General features: G+C 43.4%; 1 protein-coding gene across 2 annotated transcripts in view; it reads right to left on the bottom strand.

The window, feature by feature from the left end:
* Positions 1–21,762, bottom strand: part of ASPRV1 (aspartic peptidase retroviral like 1) — a 109,250-nt gene that overhangs the window by 52,664 nt on the left and 34,824 nt on the right. The window contains exon 8 of one of the 2 annotated variants that reach the window (XM_078056443.1): positions 1,364–1,446. The exons of the other annotated variant lie outside the window; for it this stretch is intronic. The gene's annotated coding sequence lies outside the window, so the exon portion shown is untranslated. The remainder of the gene's footprint in view (positions 1–1,363; positions 1,447–21,762) is intronic. 2 annotated transcript variants of the gene reach the window in all.

The raw sequence follows: 21,762 nt of genomic DNA, 5'->3' as shown, positions 1-21,762 counted from the left end.
CCTCTCCCCCATCTTCTGTTGGAAGACACAGGAGCTCCAGGTGTGGCTGGAGTCATATCAGGTGCTACACCACCTCTCCCCACATCCAGCCTGCTTCCCATGCCCACCACCTGGTACTTCTGGCCACAGGAATTGCAGCAAATATGTGGAGGCCTGAAGCCTAACCCTCAGCCTGTCTTGGTCCATTCCCCAAACTCATTTTTTTTTTTTAAGATTTTATTTATGGGGCGCCTAGGTGGCTCAGTTGGTTAAGTGTCTGCCTTCAGCTCAGGTCAGGATCCCAGGGTCCTGGGATTGGGCCCCGCGTCGGGCTCCCTGCTCGGCAGGAAGTCTGCTTCTCCCTCTCCTTCCCACTCATGCTCTACTATCTCTCTCTCAAATAAATAAATAAAATATTTTTTATTTGACAGAGAGAGAGAGAGCACAAGCCGGGGGAGCAGCAGGCAGAGGGAGAGGGAGAAGCAGACTCCCCATCGAGCAGAGAGCAGAGAGCCCGACATGGGGCTCGATCCCGGGACCCTGGGATCACAACCCGACATCCCCAAATTCATTTCTGAGTCTGATGTTGGAATGGGATAGAGAAGGGGTCCAAGGAATGTGATGGTGTGTGCAGTAAAGGGAAGTAATTGTCTAGCTCTGAGCCCTGTTACTGGGAGTTAATGCAACAGATCTATCCTTTATACCTTACACTGTCTGTGGCCCAAATGAATGTCCAACACATATAAGCACTACTGTGTCTCTAATTTGTCAGTTGGATGAATAAAAGTTAAATCTGTTAAAATATGTTACTCTGTCTACACCAGCTTGTGACCACTAGCATTATCTCAAGCAACAGACACCAGAAGCACCACCACTACAGTGTGTGTGTGTGTGTGTGTGTGTGTCCATGCGTGTGTTGGGGGTAGAAATCAATTAAATGTTATAATAATGACAGAAAAGGTGATCTTCAGGATGGGAATGACCAATGTATACAACATTGCTGTGGTCAAATTGTGAGGTCGTGGGGAGTAGGAGTGGGAAGGAGGCCACAACAGAAAGTTGAGTTTAGACAGAAAAGGTTCCTTGGTGGACCCTGCAATGCTTTAGCCTTCGATTGACCCTAGCCCCTAACAGCCCCTAGGGCAGGTGCTTCAGTGAACTCCTAACCTTACTCAAAGCCTCAGGGGTGGGATGGGCTGTAGAGGACAGATACTCACTGTGACCTACAACTTCTGCTGACTACCTGGGTCTGCAGTAGCCAGCCTGTCAGACAACAGAAAACAGAAAACCGATGCTGCAGTGACACTGACCACACCCAAGGCCAGTTGACTAGGCATGTTCAAGTGCATTAATAGGGTGGGTTGGAACAATTTAAAATCCGTACCATACCAGCTGTTTGGTGGTCCTTACCAAAGTCAGCCTCTGGAGGACAACGCAGATAGGAATCCGCAACAGAGAACTGAAAACCTACAAGAGTAAGAAAGAGGTGCCGAGTCACAGGCACTTCCTAGTCCAGGCTGGTATTATGATTTGAAAGGCCCTAAGGAAGGTCCCCACACCCTCTACCTATCTAGTGAAATTATGCCTATAATCCCCAAATTAGAGTTCTCTTCCTTTCACTGTACTTCCACTAGTCTGGGCAGTGCTGGGTGAAGCTAGGACCAGGGTTACTCTGAGCAGTTGGCACTCTTCCACCCCAGTACAGAGGAAGACTCTGAGGAAGAAGTGTGATGGAAGTAACAATGGGACACAGCTTTCTAATATTGCCTGTTACTGATTCTATTGCTGGTCTAGACTTCCAGGTCTCTCTCCCTAACCCCACCAAACCTATTTGGGTTCAATATTCAGAAACAGTAAGCTGCTTCTTCAAAGTACCCACCACTCCCTGCAACCGGAGACCTACTAAATCAGGTTGCTCAGCAGGTGCTCTATGTAGGCCCAAGGGCTAGAGGTGATTAACTCAAGACTTCCCCCTGCAGCTGCCTCTGTATGCGGGATGGAGTGAGGGACTTTGGAGGTGACACAGTAGAAGCCTGGTATATTTTGATGTGATCTGTCAGGCCCTTAGAAGAAGTCCCCCTTCCAAAAATATCCCCCCTGCTCCAGACCACCTGGCACCTAAAATTTCATTAGAGGGCCCTTAAAGTTACTCAGTAGGTTCCCAGAAAAACACAAAGATCTCAACTCGGGGTGAAGGTGGAGGATTAGTGAGAAGTCACATTAGAACAATGAACGGCAGCCTTGGAATTCCTAGATGAGGGCTTAGGGATGGCAATCCAGTGGGAAGAGGAGTGAGGGTGGGGAAGTTGGAGGGTTGGGAGTATCTATAATAAAAGTGCATTTTCATAGCAAATAGCTTTTAATCACATCAAAATCAATCCCTCCCTCCAACCCTTAGTCATTTTGCCTGTCAGAGGCAGGCAAACACCCAAGGCTGAGCTGAGGAATAAAGGAATTCTCCGCAGCGTCTTCTCCCTGGAGGAGGCCAAGGACAGGAGTACAGCCCCTTGGGCCAAGAATGGCAGGAAAGGAGCACGGTAAATTGTGGGCTGGATTGCCCAGTCACATGATGGGATCTCGCTGCTTCTTGTCACGTAATCTCTTTTTCCCTCCTCCTCTGGTCTCTCCCTCTCCTCCTTTCCCCTCCCTCTGCTCTGTTTTGATTTAGTTAAAATAGATGCAAACTCTAGTCTTTTCTATTTTTAATACCTAGCCATTACATAATCTACAACGTAATTGCTGACTTGAGAAACTATTGGCAAGAGTAGAAAATCCCCAGAGTTTTAAACAGGAAAAGGATTATTACAGCACAAAAGCCTTTGGCAGTTTTACTGACTGGTAAACCGTCTGTAATCGTCACTTGCCAGTGGAAGTCACATGGGCCCTGGGAAACACTCTCCCCACCTCAGGGAAAGCAGGCTTGGGGGAAGGGATGAACCATAGCCTAAGCTGGAAGGAGGCTGCTTTGTGTATCCAGGCAGGGGGTTGGGTGGGATGCCTGGAGCTCCCGCTGGGCCCAGACACCAGGGCTAAAGGAGTGAGCTTCAGGTTACCTGCCCTCCCCAGGCCACCTTTTAACTGCTTTTGTTCCTTGCTAAGAGTGAAGTCTCCAACATCCGCATCCCTCTTCAATTTCCTGGAATCTTCAAACAGCCTCCAACACACTCCTGAGCAAGCCTTACTCAGAGTGGACTATCCCGTTAAATGTATGATTTTATTAAGACACAGGAGCAAGGAAGACTGCTTGTTAATCACAGAGACCTGACCTACTCCTCTGCTTTCCATTTATTTCCATCCAGCATACTATTCAATTCTTCAATAAAATGAGCCAATAAAAATATAATAACTAGAGATTTGGTAAAGGGTTGGAAGGGGAGCAGATTTTGCCACCCCAAAATATGTCTCTTTGGCATAAGGATTTTTCTGAGCTAAAAGCAATCAAAACACAGCAAATTTAGGAAAAGCTCTTTACCTCCCCCCTCAACTGCCTAAATTTACATTGGAAGGGGGCCTATACCAGGACACTATTACCAGAGATACCTTTTTACCTAAGAAACTTATCTGCACAAAAGGACAACCTTTTTTTTCCCAAACATCTCCTCTTGTGAATGGCCTTCCTTCCCTTTGTATCCCCAGACCTCTACCTCTTTCCTTAGCTCAGGATGTTATATAAAACTTCAATTACTTGACTGCCCTTTGGGCCTCATATTTTTATGGGGCTCCCATACATACAAAATTTGTTTTTCTCCTGCAATCTATTTTATATCAATTTAGTTATTAGACCAGACAAACATTCTAGGAAGAAAGAAGGGAACATTTTCCCGCCTCTCCAGATTTCACAACCAAATCAAAATTATCTCATTAAGACAAAATTGTCTGTATGTGTGTTGGGGATATCGCTAGTGTAGGAGATACAGAGGGGACAGGGATAGCTTTCCCTGATTTTGCCAATTCTGCCACAGTCCCATCCCCAATAATTGAGGATAGCCAGTCCAACTTGGGTACCTACAGGTGACAATTCCTTCAAAAAATGTTTGCTGAGGGGCACCTGGGTGGCTCAGTCAGTTAAAAGTCTGACTTGGTTTTGGCTCAGGTCATGATCTGGGGTCATGAGATTGAGCAGGGCTCTGCACTCTGCAGGAAGTCTGCTGGAGATTCTTTCCCCTACCCTCTCCCTCTCCCTCCCCCCTCCCCCCCCCCACTTCTCACCCCCTCACTTCCCCTCCCCAACACACACACACACACACACACTCTCTCTCTCTCTCAAAAAAAAAAAAAAAAACCTTAAAAAAAAATGTTTGCTGAATGCCACACATTTAACCACCTGCTATGGACATAAAAGTGAGCAAAATCACTGCCCTCATAAAACTGCCAGTTCAGTGAGAGAGATGGACATTAACCAAAATATTACATAAAAATATCATTACAAACCATGATAAAGGCTTATGGAGGGTAACGTGTAGGGCACTAGGGGCATTTAGATCAGAGGGACCTGATAGGGCCTGAGGGTTCCTAGAATATTACCCTAGGGACTTCAGGGTCCTTTTAATTCAGCATCTGATCTTCCTTCCCTTCCTCCTCCCTCCCTCCTTGCTTCCTGTAGTAAATATTTACTGGGTTTTTTCCTATGTACAGAGGATAATGCTAAGTTCTTTATATGTATGGTCTCATTTGGTTCATATAACAAACTTACAATTCAGTACTTTAAGACAAAAGGGTCTGATGAGAAAGGCCAAACCACACTTTGTTATGAGAACTATATACAATTCATAACATGAATTAAGACTCTATTGGCTGCAGGTGACAAATATCCCAATCACACTTTCAAAAATAAAACAGGAAAACCTGGACTCATGTAAATAGCCAGAGTGAGACTAGCATAAAGCATGGTTAGATCCAGGTGCTCCAAAGATGCCACCTAGGCTCCGTCTCCAACTCACAACTCAGCTTTCACCTGTGCTGGCTTCAGCACTCCCCCTGGGGTGTCAAGATGACCACTTGCAGCCTCAGAATTATGCACATTCTACAGGCTTGGCAACTCAGTTGGAAAAAAAAAATGAGAACTCACTTTTTAATAGTTCCAACAAAACTCCAGAGTCCTTAATTGGCCTGGATTTGAGACCATACCAATGTCAACTGCTGTTCTCTGATTGGCAGTCATGTGTCCTCCATCTAGAGCCAAGGGATAGACCTGACCCCACCAGAATCCAGTCTGAGAAGAGAGAAGGACATGGCCCTCCCAAAGGAAAATCAATATGCTCTCACCTAAGAAGAGAGAATGCATGCTGGGCAGTTCAAGTCCACTAATCTCTATTGTCCTCGAAGTATGGAATTACAGTGGATTTTAAGACTATACCATATGTTCCTCCATCAATTGGGTGTTCCTCCCTAAGAAGTGAGCAAGAGTTCTCGTTTAGTGTGACACTGGCTGGATTTGCCCTGGTCCTACTCCAGCTGCTCAGAGACCTTGGCTTCTTGCTCTGAGGCACTTATTGGAGTCTTAATATTTGCTTACTTACTCAGAGCAGTCTCCAAGTCCCAATACTTTGTGGAAGACTTTTCTGCCTCCCTTCAACTCCCAAATGATGTGCCCTACTCAGTCCTGGTGTGACCAGCAAAGCTGCAGTTCTCTTGCTCTTTGACCAGCATCACAGGGTCTGTGTAAATTATAGGGAGGAAAGGGAATAAGAAGCCCTTTGTTGGGAAGTTTTGCTTCCCTTTTGGAGTCTGAACTGCGAATGGCTTCCATTGGGCAGAAAGAGGAATATCAGGGTAATTCCTGGAACATCTAACAAATAGACCTCCATAAGAAGGATCCTGCGGGAGGATCAAGGCTAAACATTCTATGAGTTATACAGCAAGCACTACAATAATCAGCTGCAACCACTCTGTCTGTGGGCATGTTTTAAAATCGGCCTGGATCCCCCCACCCAATGATCCTCCCACAATTTCTGCAAATTCCCAGCAGCTAATGCTCTAAACAGCCTCTTTTGGTTCTGACTCCAGCTCCTGGTGGATTTTTTTTATCTCACTCACTGAGGCTGATCTCTTCTTTCTGATCTGAGCTGTCCCAGAGGTGGGACTCAGTTCCCTTTTTCCATGCGCTACCAAAAAAGAAAAAAATACACATACACAACCTGAATCGAAACACTGTGTCTTCATCAGACTTTCCTAAAGTTATGAAGAGACAGAGTGGTTTTATATTGTTACCATTACCATGCTCCGTGGCTCCTTCACCCTCTGCAGACACTGCTTGTATTTCCCTTTGCTCAGGAAACTAAATTCCCCTTATATTATTCAGAGCAACTTAGCTCTCCATCCCCCTTCCTCTGACATCCAATGCCCCATACCTAGAGTCAGCCCCATTGTGAACTATCCACTCCAGGTTCCACACCTGACCAGCACTGAGGAACAAAAGGAAGTTTTGAACTTCACTCTCTCAGCACCACCATTCTGTACTGGTGAGAGAATGGAATGATTTTTTTCCCCCTATGAATATGAATTAGGCCACCCCTCTTTCAAAAGAACTGGCTGGAGTCAATTTTGGTTTTAAATAGGTTTCTATTATACCACTCTATGTAAACTCACCAGCTCACAGAAAAGCCTATGTTACTAGTCTGATACAATCCTCACACACCCATACTGAGGTCTACTGACACTAGTAATGTAATTAAGGAAAGCGGAGCTTATGTCCCAAAAGTGTTGCCTGTCTTTGAAAGACAAAGAGGTTTTTTGGTCTTGTGCCACCCTGTGATGGAATTCCTCTTGTTTCCAGGCTAGAGTTCTAGAGCCTCAAAGTCCAGTGAAATAGGCAAAACTAAGCTATTTGCTTCAAGGTTTCCTTTCACCTAGGTTGGTGGGGGCCTGAGACCAATACTAAAATTGGCTGAGAGGCTTCTCCAAAGAAGAGGCAAGGACAAATGCAAGAAGCAGGTTTTCTCCCAAGACTGAGGCTGGCTCTAAGTCTTGCCTACCTGGGCCTTATCAGGTAATTTTCCTTTTTCTTCCAAGGGAAGGAACATCAAAGCCTTCCAACCAGAGGAGGTCTCAGCCCCTTCCACTGCCTCATAGGCAGGAGGCAGAAAGGCTCTAGAAGGCTGTGAATACCAAAATGTAGCAAATCCTAGGAAAAAAGAATTCTGAGCTTTGAATTCCGTTGTTCCTCACACCAAGAAGTACAACTGTAGACACCATGGCCCAGTAGCCTCCTTCAGGAATTTTTTTTAGTTTCTGGGAAGGGAAAGGTAGTGAAAAGCCTCTAAATTCTTCTCAGAGACTAAGATTTATAATACTAGATAAATCTTTTACATAAGGGGAAGACAAAAGTTGACATTTCATTCATTAATACTGTAATTAGAAGAATACAACCTTAAATATTTTTTAATCTATAGGAATCCTTTATAAAATTCAAAACAGAATAAATACATTCCAAATCAAATAGGAATGTTTTTAAAAAGTAAATGGGAACATTCTATTCATATTCCTCTGCACTTGCTCCTTTCACTGACAGAGAAAGTTAACTTCAAAGTTTTCACAGCTGGGGCACCTGAATGGCTCAGCTGGTTAAGTGTCTGACTTTTTTTTTTTAAAGATTATTTATTTATTTATTTGACAGAGAGAGACATAGCAAGAGAGGGAACACAAGCAGGGGGAGTGGGAGAGGGAGAAGCAGGCTTCCCGCCAAGCAGGGAGCCCGATGCGGGGCTCAATCCCAGGACCCTGGGATCATGACCTGAGCCAAAGGCAGACGCTTAACGACTGACCCACCCAGGTGCCCTAAGTGTCTGACTCTTGATTTCAGCTCAGATCATGATCTCAGGGCTGTGAGATCGAGCCCCGTGCTGGGCGTGTAGCCTGCTTGAGATTCTCTCTCTCTCTGCCCCCCAACCCCCAACCCGCTCATGGACATTTGTGCTCATTCAAAAGAAGAAAAAAAAGTTTTCATAGCCACAGAGTATTTCATAGTACCCTATTCATGGATATTTACCAAGACAGTGAACATTCCTATCCAGAGAAGTCTGTGCTCATATCTTAAATGAAATTCTAGTTTCATCTGGAATGGATGAAATAGATATAAGCATTTTTTTAGATGAAATTACAGTTTACCCTGTCGTGTCTCACCTACTGTATTCTTACCCATTTTCTATTGGGTCTGTCTTTTCCTTATTGATTTATAGAAACCCTTTATAGATTATAGATATTAATTCATCACCTATTACATATATTGCAAAAATTTTCTCCCATTCTGTGGGCTGTCTTCTAACTTTGTTTATGACTTTTGCCAGACAGAAGTTTCTCATTTTTATGTGGCAAAAGCAGTTAAAAACGATTCAGAAAGTACTGTCACAGGAGCAGCACACCCCGAGCTCTGAGCCACTAGCCTCTTCTGCTGGCCACAGGAACTCAATCTTGCTTGAGTTCCTGTGATGAAATGGCTGATTAAGCAATCATTTTCTGAGCTATTCACATCTGGCCAGGGCGGTGGTATAAATGAATCAAGCAAAGAACGAGCAAAAATTATTGTAAAGACTTTGTTTCCAGCTATTTGGAGGCTCTTTCTTAAACGTTTGGAATCATGTACTAACAATGTCAAAAGAATCCTGAACCATTAAAAACCCAAAAACATCTTTATAAACAAAAATCTGAATATTTCCAGACTCTTTCAAACTGTGTGGGCTTTAGGGCATTATTTGCTGTCACTGTGGAAGGAAAAATAAATTCCAGACCCCACAGGAATAGAAAGCTTCAAGAGTCTATTGACTCGTGGAGTTTTAAGCAAGAAACCTTCAGTTTCCCTTCAGCCTCTCACGGATTAGCACTGACTCAATCTGATCCTGAACAGTTCAAAAAACCCTCATGGCCAAATGGGATTTTCCCTGCGAAGAGCACTTAGTCCCTATTCTGGCAAACTCTGCCTAAAGGTCCAGTACTTTGTGGAGGTTGTCCCACTTGGCCAGAATATCTCTCCTCTCCCCCAACATCACACTATTTAGGCACACAGTGCAAAATGTAGGCATAAAAGATGGTTCTGGCCTCCTTCCCCACTAGTTGGAACCTGGCACTCCCTGAGGAACTTGGTTCTGGGCAATGAAGATTCTGCCATAAAATCACTCTTCAGCACCCAGTGGTACCAAGAAGAAAAACAGATGGTCTGTCTCAATGTGGCTTCAAAGCCATTATTCCTACCACCTTACAAAAAAATCCTTCCTTTGCCAACGTCTATACCAAACAATTACACTCCTCACTGCTGTCAGCTACTGACCTCTCGGTCATCAAGACCTTTGGCCCCTTGATCACAGTGTGCCTTTACACTCCAAGTCAGACCTCTGGCCTGGTCATGACCTCCTATATCCTTCTATATTTCTACCTCTCCTTGTCTTTACTACTACAGTTTCATTCTTCAACTTCATTGAGATTTCCAGTCCCTTGACACCCACCCCCATCATTTTGCTGCCTATCAGTCCTCCTCTGGAGTCACTCCGTTCTCTTAACCACCTTGACAACAACCACTTTGCTACCAATATTCTAGACTCCTCTTACTCCAAGTCTTCCACTTGGATCACAAAATACAGCCTCTATTTGAATACAAATGTCCTCAGTTGCTGAACACTGCTAAAATAACCATTAAGTCATGAGGGCTGCTCTTCCTCTAGAAAGTCATCATCTCCAACATTACCTGGGCCTTCAGCACTACTCAGCTATCCACCTACATGTCTTCAGATCACTATTAGCTCAACAGCTTTTAAAAACCATGTCACTGTCCCCACTATCCCACCTGCTCCCAGCAGATGACTTTAATTTCTTCTGTTCAGGGGCGCCTGGGTGGCTCAGTCGTTAGGCGTCTGCCTTCAGCTCAGGTCATGATCCCAGGGTCCTGGGATCGAGCCCTGAATCGGGCTCCCGGCTCCGCGGGAAGCCTGCTTCTCCCTCTCCCGCTCCCCCTGCTTGTATTCCCTCTCTCGCTGTGTCTCTCTCTGTCAAATAAATAAATAAAATCTTTAAAAAAAAAAAAATTCTTCTGTTCAGAGAAAACAAAGCCCAACAGAAGGGAACTCCAACTTTCTGTCTCCCCCAAATATTCACAAGTCCCTCTGTCCCATCACATCCCTTGCCCCTATCAAATAAGACTTGAAAATTCTCAGCAGAGTGCTAGCAAAAGGTAGGAAAGCTATAAATGGTGGTGGTGGTGGTGATGGAGTTAAATTCAATGGCAGCCTTTGTCCTTTGTTCAAATCAAGTTTCATCGCTCCACCAGTGTTTAGGATACAGTAGACCCTTTCCCTCAGGGGCCCTGCTCAATTTTTATTTCTCTTTTCTATCTTCAACTTCTCCCTCTTAACTAGCTCTTTCTCCCATAGCACAAGGACATGCTCCAATCTCAAAAAAATAAATAACCCAAGGGGCACCTGGGTGGCTCAGTTGTTAAGTGTCTGCCTTCAGCTCAGGTCATGATCCCGGAGTGCTGGGATCAAGCCCCACATCGGGCTCCCTGCTCGGCGGAGAGCCTGCTTCTCCCTCTCCCACTCCCCCTGCTTGTGTTCCCTCTCTTGCTGTCTGTCAAATAAATAAATAAAATCTTTAAATAAATAAATAAATAAATAACCCTCCCTAGGCCCTGTGTTGCCCCTTCACGAACTGTCCTCACTTCATAAATAAGCTTCTTGTAAGAGTGGCCTCTCTGTCCATAGCCTTGCCTCCATTCACTAGCTGCAGAGGTACTGCCTAGTAAAAGATTGGACTGCTCTTGCTCTTACTTGCCAAAGGTCTGTTCCTTGGGAAAAAAATTGCTTTAGAGATTAGCAAAGAAGCATAGTAAAAGGAAATACATTATGTTGCTATTCAGTTTTAATAATATGAATGAAAATAAATAAATTTTAATAATATAAATGAGATTTATCTTCATATCAATACTACTTCTGACTAGAGTATAAGCAAGATTATTTAAAGTGTTCTTTAAAACAAAGAAATGTTTTGCTTGTTTTCCCAAAACTATCCTGATTCTCTAGATCCAAAAACTAGAAACAATCTCTCCTCTGAGTTCCCACAGCATTGGTCTATATCTGTCATACCCTACCACTTTATCTTGAGTTATCACAAAACTCTCTGCAGTTAATAAATATTTGATAAATGAATAGAATTTACAAGTACCTATTATAGATCAGATAATTCTAATCTAATCTAATCAATCTAATCAACTAATTAAATCAGGCTGCCTAAAGAACCTCTACTGACATTTTGCTAACTTAATATAAGGCTTTTTTCACACATTGAATTTAATAAAGTTACATTCAGTCACTCATATCCTATAATTTAAGTTTTCACTTACTTAAATGTACCTTGCAAAGTTTCAAATACTGAGGTATTACCATGTCGTTTTGGGTTCAGTCCGAAAGGACTAAGGTAAAAGTCAATGAGGCAGGAATTACCCAATCCAAGGGTTGTGAGCAGGGCATTCAAGGGGAAGGAATGCATCTTTCCACTCCCTCACCTAAAAAATACCCCAAGAAATGCTCCTCCCGGAGGGACTGAGACTTCCTCTCACACAATGTCTGCTCCCCTCTGCCTAATTCCTTTCAGATAATCTGAAAGTCAGCTCCTCAACAAAGGCACAGCTTTGCCCTTGTTGGACCTCCCAAAGTTTGCTCATATCTGAAACAAGGAAGTTTGCCTAGAAAATCTCAAAAGTTTTGTTTTTTTTTTTAAGTAGGCTCCACACCCAGCATGGACCCTAGGATCAAGACCTGAGCTGAAATCAAGTGTGGGATGCTTAACCAACTGAGTCACCCAGGTGCCCCTCAAAGGTTTTTTAATGTAAATAACTCCACGCTACTTACAGTGTGAAAATCAAATTTTATTTTGAAAAGCAGGTTCAATTTTGAAAAGCAGGTTGAAGAAACCCAGTGGTAAATCCTTTTGTGATACTGAAGAATCTTCATATTCCAACCACCCCCAACATAACTGTTAGATCATCTACGTGAGACTAATAATTCTCCTAAAGCAGGACACAGAGATTGGTATCAGGAGCTTCATCCAAAGCACTGACATTCTTGCCCCCCAAAGTCCCTCTGAAGAAGCCAGTCCTTAAATCCTTATTGAGGCAGAATTATGGGCTTAGAGGACTGTGCTAAGGGCAAAAAGGTGGCCAGGAATGCATGCCAGGAAACACAGGGCAGGGCCAGGTGACAGGCTCCAGTCCCTCTGGAGCCCGAGCCAGAACCTCCCAGTTTGCTTTACCCTCACAGACGGTGTAATTTCCAGCAGGGCTAAAAATCGCCAATGGCACACAGCCAGAGGGCAGGGCCAGGCTGGGTACACAGAAGCCAGCAATGAGCCAGAGAGGCTCCTGATTTAGAATCCAAGCAGAAAAGAAGAAGTGTGGTGGAGAGCCTCCCACAGAGGACTTATAAAGTAGCTGCCCTCTTTGGGTAAGATCCAGGTTGCCAAGAGGAAATCTCTTACCTCCATGGGCCTCCTCACTTGTTCCATAGTCTTTCTCAGCAGCCTGATCTTTTTAGAAGGAGAGATCATGTGGCTGGGACTCAAGGGACACCAGCTTACTGATTTTGGAAACATCCCTCCTCTGTGGAGTCACCAGCTCACAGAGCAGAAATTTCCCATGGTACTTGTTTCCTCTCTCCCTAATACAAAATCCAAGTGATGAGACTAGTCCCAGAACCACCCAAGTCAAACTATAGTACAAAGATTGTTCTACATAGCTCAACATGCCTCAGAGATAAAGATTCCTTCAGTCCTTTCCTTACTCACTCATTCATTCAACCTCAGTTTTCTGACTGGCCACATGCTCCAAGCACTGGGCAGCAAGAATGCCTTGCAGAACTCTTAGCAGACACCACTCTAGCAATTGCCCAAGAACCTCTCTAAAGTGGACCCTGTTGGTTCAGAATTTCTGACTGGAGATAACTGCCTTTTATGTTTATGCTATCAGAATGGGTTAGCTAAAATATTTAGTTGCATAAATATGGTTGTCAGTTGGAAAACTGAAGTAACTTGAGACTCCTGATTTTCTACTGATTAAAGCAGGTCCTCTTAGGATCTCAACTAGTTAGTGCATACATGCATAAGTGAATTAACATGTGATTCCAAACTTAATGACTTCACAAATATATTTTTTTCATGTAATTAAATCAGACAAGCCCTTCCCTCATGGGTCTCAGTCAATATGCTTCTACTGTATTGCTTTCAAAAAAATGAAGCCAGAATTCAATAAACTACGAAGCCACCACATTAACTCTGCTGTAACCAAACTGGCCAGCCTTACTTCCAAAACACCTCAAGCTATTTATGAACAGATTAGGACTTTTTATCCCCCTTAAATCAATAGAACATCCCACATTCTCTGGTTTAGAGGAATGTCAGGACCTACAGGGCCAGAGGACAGGACGATGACTGTGAATAGCATGGTATCTTCCCTGGCCCTCTTCTTCCTTCCACCTCTTCACTGTGGGTATCCCTAGCTCCAGACTGCCACTTTTACTCTAGTCTTTCCCTCCTTGGAAAATTCATCTCGAAGAAATGCAAAGTGGAGATATGAGAAATGGAATTTGAGGCCTGAATACCTGAGTCTGAGTCCTAATTCTACTCTCTGATTGAGATTCAGTGTCCATATAAAAGAAGAAAAAAAATAATGCACAGCATACAGGACTTTGTTAGCCATGTCACTATACAATGGCCTTCATAAATTGCAGAGTGATCTTTAAATAATGTTGTGGCTGTTGTTTTATTATGGTGATTACTGCCCACTCCTACCTCTCCTCAAGCTCTACTCTCAGGTTCCAGTTGAGACCACTGCCACACACTCCTCTCCAGGGTCTGTCAAGACTACCAACAAGAAAGGGAGAACCAAGATAAGACCACCCCTCCCCTAAACATCTCAAGGGTGTCAAATTTAGAGTCCCACTCTTACTTATTGCCTCTACTTTAGAAGTACCTTTTCCTCTAAATGGGAATCCCCAATCTACAGAATACTTCCTTTTGGATGTACCTCTGGCCCTTCAAATTTAACTCCAAGAAAAAAATCTGTCTCCCCTTTCTAGAAGAGTGGTTCTCCTTTCCAGTTACCCGCTTTCTGTCATGATGAGTAATTTTCCAACTTCACAGGATAGACACACACCTTGGCATAATATAACTGTGGTTTTGGCCCACCCACCACCCTCAAGTCAGAATCTATTTCCTTTTTTTTTTTAAGATTTTGTTTTTCAAATAATCTCTACAACCAACAGGGGGTTCAGACTTACAACCTTGAGATCAAGAGTCGCATGTTCTATCAACTGAGCTAGCCAGGTGCCCCTCCTATTTTTTAAATGCCTTTTTTTTCCCTGAATCAGAAAAGATAATTTCCGTTAACAATGTGTTGTATGATTTTTTTAAGATTTATTTTTATTTATTTAAGGGGGGTTGGGGCAAAGGGAGAGAATCTTCAAGCAGACTTCCCGCTGAGCACAAAGCCATGAGATCATGACCTGAGCTGAAAACAAGAGTTGGACACTCAACCGACTGAGCCACCCAGGTGCCCCTGCTGTATGATTTTTTAAAAATATATACACATAGCTATTGCTGTATTTATTTCAACTGAAACAGATTCATATGCTATATATTTTTTCATGTATATATTATAGCCATCTTTATGTATCAATAATTATAGATTTACTTCATTTATCATTGTATGGATTTACCAGTTTATTTGGCCAATCCCCTATTGATGGCCATTTTGATTGTTTTATAAATTCTGCAGTGACAAATATCCTCATAAATATATCCTGTACATTGCCCTGGGGATAAATACCTAGAAGTTAGATTGCTGGTTTAAGAATGTGTGTACTTCAGGAGCATCTGGGTGGCTCAGTGAGTTAGGTATCTGGCTGGCTCAGGTCATGATGTCAGGCTCCTGGGATTGAGCCCTGCGTCAGGCTCCCCGCTCAGTGGGGAGTCTGCTTGTCCCTCTACTTCTCCCCCTACTCATGCGGTCTCTCTCAAATAAATAAAATCTTAAAAAAAAAAAAAAAAAAAGTGTGTGTGTACTTCAAATTTGATACATATTGCCAAATAGACTGTATTAATTTAAATTCCCAGAGTATGAGTTCCTGTTTCTTCAAACTCTCGCCAGCAATAAATATTACTTTTAATATTTGTCAATCTAACAGTTGAAAAATGATGTCTCATTTCTATTTGTGTCTTCTAGATTATAAGGTAAATACCCTTTTTCTATGGGTTTTACAGGTCATTAGTATTTATTCTTCTATGACTTTGGCCTATTTTCTTTTTGTTTTTGTTTTGCTATTGATTTATAAGAGCTTTGTGCACACTGAGATATGTTGAAAACTTTTTTTTTTAAGATTTTATTTATTTATTTACTTGAGACAGAGGGTGCAAGAAAAAACAGGAACAGTGTGGAGGGGCAGAGGGAGAAGGGGAAGCAAAATCCCCACTGAGCAGGAAGCCCAATACGGGGCTCCATCCCAGGACCCCAAGATCATGACCTGAGCTGAAGGCAGGTGCTTAACCCACTGAGCCACCCAGGTGCCCCAAAAACTTTTCTTAACCAGTTTGTCATCTACTTTTTATGGTGTTTGTTTTGCCTTTTTTTTTTTTTTTTTTAGCTAATACACTGCACTTTTTCCTTTATAGTTCCTGCCTTGGGTGCCATACTAAAATAACTATTTTCAGGGTGCCTGGGTGGCTCAGTCGGTTGGGCATCTTCCTTCGGCTTGGGTCATGGTCTCAGGGTCCTGGGATCAAGCCCCACGTTGGGCTCCCTGCTCAGTGGGGAGTCTGCTTCTCCCTTTCTCTCTGGCCCTCCCCCCTGCTCATGCTCTCTCAAATAAATAAAATCTTTAAAAAAATAAAATAACTATTTTCAAGTACACTTATTACTTTAGTTTTTGTGTTAAAAACCTTTAATCCATCTAGAATATGTTTTGCTAGAAGGTGAGAGGGATTTTTTTTTAATGGTTAGACATTTACCCTAAACACTATCCTTTCCCACTAAAACCTAGATCTGTTTCTGGACTTTCTAATCAATTTTGAGCTCTGCTCACCAACAAAAATTCTTTTTTTTTTTTTTTTTTAAAGGTTTTATTTATTTATTTGAGACAGAGAGAGCACATGAGAGGGGGGGAGGGTCAGAGGGAGAAGCAGGCTCCCTGCCGAGCAGGGAGCCCGATGCGGGACTCGATCCAGGGACTCCAGGATCATGACCTGAGCCGAAGGCAGTCGCTTAACCAACTGAGCCACCCAGGCGCCCTCACCAACAAAAATTCTTATTTCCAGGGCACCTGGGTGGTTCAGTCGGTTAAGCGTCTGCCTTCGGCTCACGTCATGATCCCAGAGTGCTGGGATGGAGCCCCGCATCAGGCTGCCTGCTCAGTGGGGAGTCTGCTTCTCCCTCTGTCTGCCACTCCCCCTGCTTGTGCTATCTCTCTGTCAAATAAATGAATTTAAAAAAAAAATCTTTTAAAAAATTCTTACTTCCAGTTGGAATATTTTTTTCATTGCCCACAACAAGTTTTATGTAGACTGCTACCTATATACACAATGTTGTCCTTGCCTGGAACATCCTCTTATCTTCCTTCCACAGATCCTTCAAAGCAAAACCATTTCTGAGGTAAGAAGTAGTAAATGCTGGGGTGCCTGGGTGGCTAAGTTGGCAGAGTGTGCAACTCCTTATCTCAGGATCATGAGTTCAAGCCCCACATTGGGTATAGAGCTTACTTAAAAAAAAGAAAAGAGAAAAAGTAGTAAATGCTATTTAAAACAAGAAATGTGGGCATGTGGGTGGCTCAGTTGGTTAAGCATCTGCCTTTGGCTCAGGTCATGATCCCCAAGTCCTGCGCTGGGCTCCCTGCTCAGCTGGGAGTCTGCTTCTCCTTCTCCCTATGCCCCTCCTCCCTGCTTGTGCACTTGCTCTCTCTCTCTCTCCCCCAAATAAATAAAATCTTAAAAAATAAAAATAAAACAAGAAATGCCTTTTTAAAAAAATTTTTTATTTACTTATTTTAGAGAGAAAGAGAGCATGGGCAGGAGGGGCAGAGGTAGAGAGAGAGAGAATTTCAAGTAGACTCCACATTGAGCTTGGAGCCTGACATGGGGCTCAATCTCATGACCCTGAGATCATGACCAAGAGTCAGATATTTAACTGACTGCACCACCCAGGCGCCCCAAACAAGAAATGCTTTCAAAGGAGAGAAATAATGTAAAAGAACACATCAGAGGTTCTACAAATACTTTGTGTGGCTAAAGAAGAGGATGAACTTTTTACTCAGCAGACCCATTCCAGTGGGCTTTGGACATACGGAAGGAAGTTTGGAAGAGAGTAGAATTCAATTGCTTTGCATAATAGAGTAAGAAGTATCTGGGATGCTTAGTGGCAATAGAGTTAGGAAGATTTGCAGAGGAAAGATACGATTATAAGAGGCCAAAGCCATACAAATGCGTGATATGAATAATGATGAAATCCTAATGGAGAGGTAGACAAAAAAAAATACTTTAAGGGACAGTGATAGCCAGTATTAGAATTTAAGTTGCTTGCTTTGTGGCAATGTAAAACACTCTACATTACCCTAAATCTTTAATAAAGTCTGCTATACACATAAAGGCTTTAGCTGGGAGATATCTGAGTTCTACATCTGGGTGAATATGGATGGAAACAGGAACAGCATGCTTGAGATGGTAAGACCATCTATAATCTGAACTAATTTAGTGGAAGCAAGAGCTCAAAATTAGAATGACCATAAATAGATGAGCTCCCAGGAATTTGAAGAATCTGGGTGAAGGAATCAGACTCTCTATAAGCTGCAGAATGACACTTTGAGCCAAATTTTTAAGGGAAAAGATGGTTCCAGCTAACTAATGGGATACATTAGGATACTCAATCCTCAGAAGCTTTTAAAAAGGACCAAACTATATGAGGTTCAGTGGTGATTTACAGAAGAAACCAGTGGGGGAGGTGCCAATTACACATGCTCCTGTAGAGGTGTTCTGGCCCCTACCCTACTTAGTGTGTCCTCGGTCAACTCTCATCTCTTCCATGAAGCTTTCTCTCAAGGTTTCAGCTCTCAGATGATTCTTTTCCAAAACTTCCATTTTACCTAGAATCTGAACCTCAGTGTAACTTTAATTGTTCTTTTTTTCCCTATTTGTTACCTTCTCTATTAAATTCAACTATAGATTCCTTGTAGACAAGAACCCCAATAAGAGAGAGAGAGAGAGTGTCCACATGCACAAGCGAGGGAGGGTGGGAGGGAGGGACATTCTAAACATCTTACATTACACTCAGAGCCTACTTAATTCCTGGTGGGGAAATAGTGGAAGACAGTGATGCATAAGCAAGTTTACTAATGACCCTGGATAGTGATGCTCCTAAGAACAAAGAAGGAGGAATAGGAATAGGAAGAAATAGAAGAATAGGGGGAAGAGGATGGCATAATGAAAAATATAATTTGGCTTGAGACATGCTGAGTTTGAAATACCTAAGAGCCACCCAGGTTATGATGGTAATAGTGTTTGGCCATCATGAATCTGGAATGCAGAAGAGAGATTTAGGTTGGAGAGGGAGATTTAAGAGTTTCTAACATATCAGTGGTAGCTAAAACCATAAGCACATGTGATATCACCCAGGGATAGTATATAGACGGAGGAGAGAAGGAGGCTAAGGATAGAATCTTGGGAAATGTCTTCATGTAGGAAGCCTGTTGGGGAAAACAAGCCTTCTACAGTTATATGAAGTTACAGTTACATTTATATAGTTATGTGCCAACTAATACTTATAATAGATGGACCAAATAACTGGCTCTATTGAAGACCTCTAAATGCCCATTTCAAGCCCTCTTTTGATCTTCCTGTAAGTGAGCTCACTCCCTGATCTTCAGTTAAAACTGGAGCATTTCAGAGAAAGTGGAAGGAATGGACATGGGCCCTGGACCAAGGCCCCTGTGGTGGGGCCTGTGGGTAGGAAGATGCTAATTACTAGATGAACATCATACCTAAGGGCAGGATCAAAGCTAAGCCTTTGCATATAGTTTGTTTCATGATTAGCTCATCCAACTGAGTTAAAGTTGGCCAACCAGAGATCTCACTCATGACAGTAAAGGCACATACATACATCAGGGTCTCAAAGGGACCTAAAATTTCTTAATCAGGAGTCTTAGAGATTTCTGTCTGCTTCAAGTGGTCTTTTCCTGGCTGTCCTGGTTGAGAATGGCATACAGAGAAAGCAGCTAATTTCCTCTTTGGTTACCAGCTCTGCCAGCTGGAGCTCCTGGCACTTGGTCACCCACCCTGCCAGATTTAAATGATCTCCACCTGCAAGACTGCCCTGCCTACAGTGCATGGGTTTATCTCCACTGAAGGGTTGAAAAAAATAATAGTCTGGACTACCCATGAGCTATAAAAGACGGATTTCACAGGCAAAGCAGAAAATTTACAATGCCATAATCATTCCATAAGAATGAGCTCCATCCCACTTGGCACTGATCCCATATGTGAAGTTGAAATCTTGAACTAGCAGTGAGACTTGAGACTGATGCTGAGATGAATACTCCCAGAGTGAGAAGGAAGGGGTGCTCAGGAGAGCCAGAGAAATCCTGGAAGAGGTAAAACCTGGGGAAAGCAGCCTCAGAGAAGCCTCCTTCCTTGGATCCAGAAGCTGATGATGGCATCATCCCATTCACTACTTCCTGTTTTAACTGGAGGAAGGAGGAAGATCTGAATGGGGGAGAAAGAATGTAGAATCCCTACCTCTTCCCCACCTTAGAGCTACACTCCAGATCAGAGCTGTCCTTATGCAGACGACACCCAGTTAAGTAGTCAAACACATGATGTGATTCCAGCAGAAAGACGTAAATACCAGGTGCTCAGTAGGCATTTGTTGAATGAAGAGACCAAGAGAGATTTCCTACCCCCAAATAGTGTTTTTTTCACCGACTGTCACATTACCTTCACCTGGAATTCCTCCATTTGATGTCCATCCCTTTAGGATAAAGCCTCATATTTTCCAAAACTGTGCTCTATCAAACACCATATTCTGTGAGATCTTAATATTCCTTCAAAAAAAATGGTTCTCTAGTTAAATAAGTTTGGAATATGTTATATTCTCTCCCTTTTGAAGCTTTATAAATGCATATTAAAAACTGTCTTTGAGGCAGAGGCAGTTGGAGAACTAGCATGAAATTCAGGACAGGCCCAACTAAGCTAAGAAGCTTGTTCCAGAAGTACAGCTGAGCAGACTAGCATGACATCCAATTAGCCCAAAGAGTAGCAGGCAGAGTTCAGGATAGTCAACAACTGGGAGATCTGTGCATGGGCAAGATTCTATCCACAGAAGCCTAGATGCAAGAAAAGTCTCTAGTAGGGGCAATGGGCGGGGGGGGGGGGGGGGGGGGGGGGAAGCCTCTAGTATCAGAAGGGAACTGGCCTGAGAGAGGCTGGAAAGCAAAAGCCCCAGCCTCTGGTGAGGGGTTGACAGCAGAGTTATAGTCCTAGACAAGGCTAGAGGGTCCAGGCAGGGCAATTGGACAGAGCTTGATCCTCTTAGGAAAAAGCCAAAATAAAGGTGAGATGGAGGAGAGGCAGAGAGTAATGGACAGAGCTGTCACTCACAGTATAGTACACCTATCCAGGAGTCCCCCCTACTGGGGGCACTGGCTCCAAAATCCTGGTGATCAGCAGATCTAACTACATCACTAGATCTTCTGTATGGGGCTATGATGGTTGGGGAGAGGTGAAGGGGTATATTACATCCAGAAACTCTACAGAGTTGTGCTAATTCCACTAAGGAGGGAGGCCCAGACCCTGTCAAACTTCAGGAGGTGAAAGGTGGAGACTATTCCTAGAATAGCCTTCTAGGGAAATGTGCTGGAAGGACCCCAGAGGCCTGAATGAAACCAAAAGTCTGAGCTAAAACAAAATGCTCTAGACTTAGGGTAGGAACGTGGACAGAGTAGAAGTTCAAGCCTGAAGGTGAAGGGCATCCATGAACCCAACTGTGAGGAGCTGGAAAAGGCACTGAGATTTGAGTTGCTTCTGTCAAAGACTCCCCAGGAGTCTTTGTGAATTCTCTGTGAGAATTCAGATCACAAAGGCTGTTTGAAAGCAGTGCTGGATGAATGGTGAAGAACAGTCAACTAGAAAGGCTCTCTTTGCAGGAATTCAGGCCAAAAAAGTTGTAGATGTGAATCACAGGTGCTATTCTGGCAGCCTCTGGATTAGCTATTTTGGCTCCAGAAAGTTAGTGGACAAGAGGGAACTGCACCTTGTGTGGACACCCCAAATGCTTTGTCATTGCTTTTGACATGGCGTATTTTGCTTTCTGGTTAAGCCCTATCTCAGCACAGCACATTGGGAAATCAAGACCAGAAGTTGTCTGCGACCAGCGGCCTCTGAGGAAGTGCCCTGCCCATGTTGTCATCAGCAACCTCTTTTGCGCCACCATTTTACATCACTTCTGGGAAGCTGCCTCCCACTTCCTAAGATCTGTGCCAGTCTTGTCTGAGGACATCACAGCAAACCACAGACCCAAAGGTCCTACACTTTACATTCTGCCTGTCAGCTGTTCTCCAGACAACATCATGCCTGAATACCCAGCATGCTCATGGGAAGTCTCTCCACCCAACACACCCTCTTGGAATCATCCCCATCAGCCTCCATCCCCATCGACCTCAGCTGCTTCTCAGTCAAAACTGTAAAAAACACAAACTGTTTCTTTAGGGACTCAACTTCTCTTTTCAGGGCCTTTATCTCAAACTCAATATGTTTCTCCTTCCTGTCCCT

The sequence above is a fragment of the Halichoerus grypus genome, chromosome 10 (genome assembly GCF_964656455.1).
Source record: "Halichoerus grypus chromosome 10, mHalGry1.hap1.1, whole genome shotgun sequence".
Taxonomy (NCBI): Eukaryota; Metazoa; Chordata; class Mammalia; order Carnivora; family Phocidae; genus Halichoerus; species Halichoerus grypus.
Note: the sequence above shows the minus strand (reverse complement) of the source record. Positions and strands in the feature narration are given on the sequence as shown.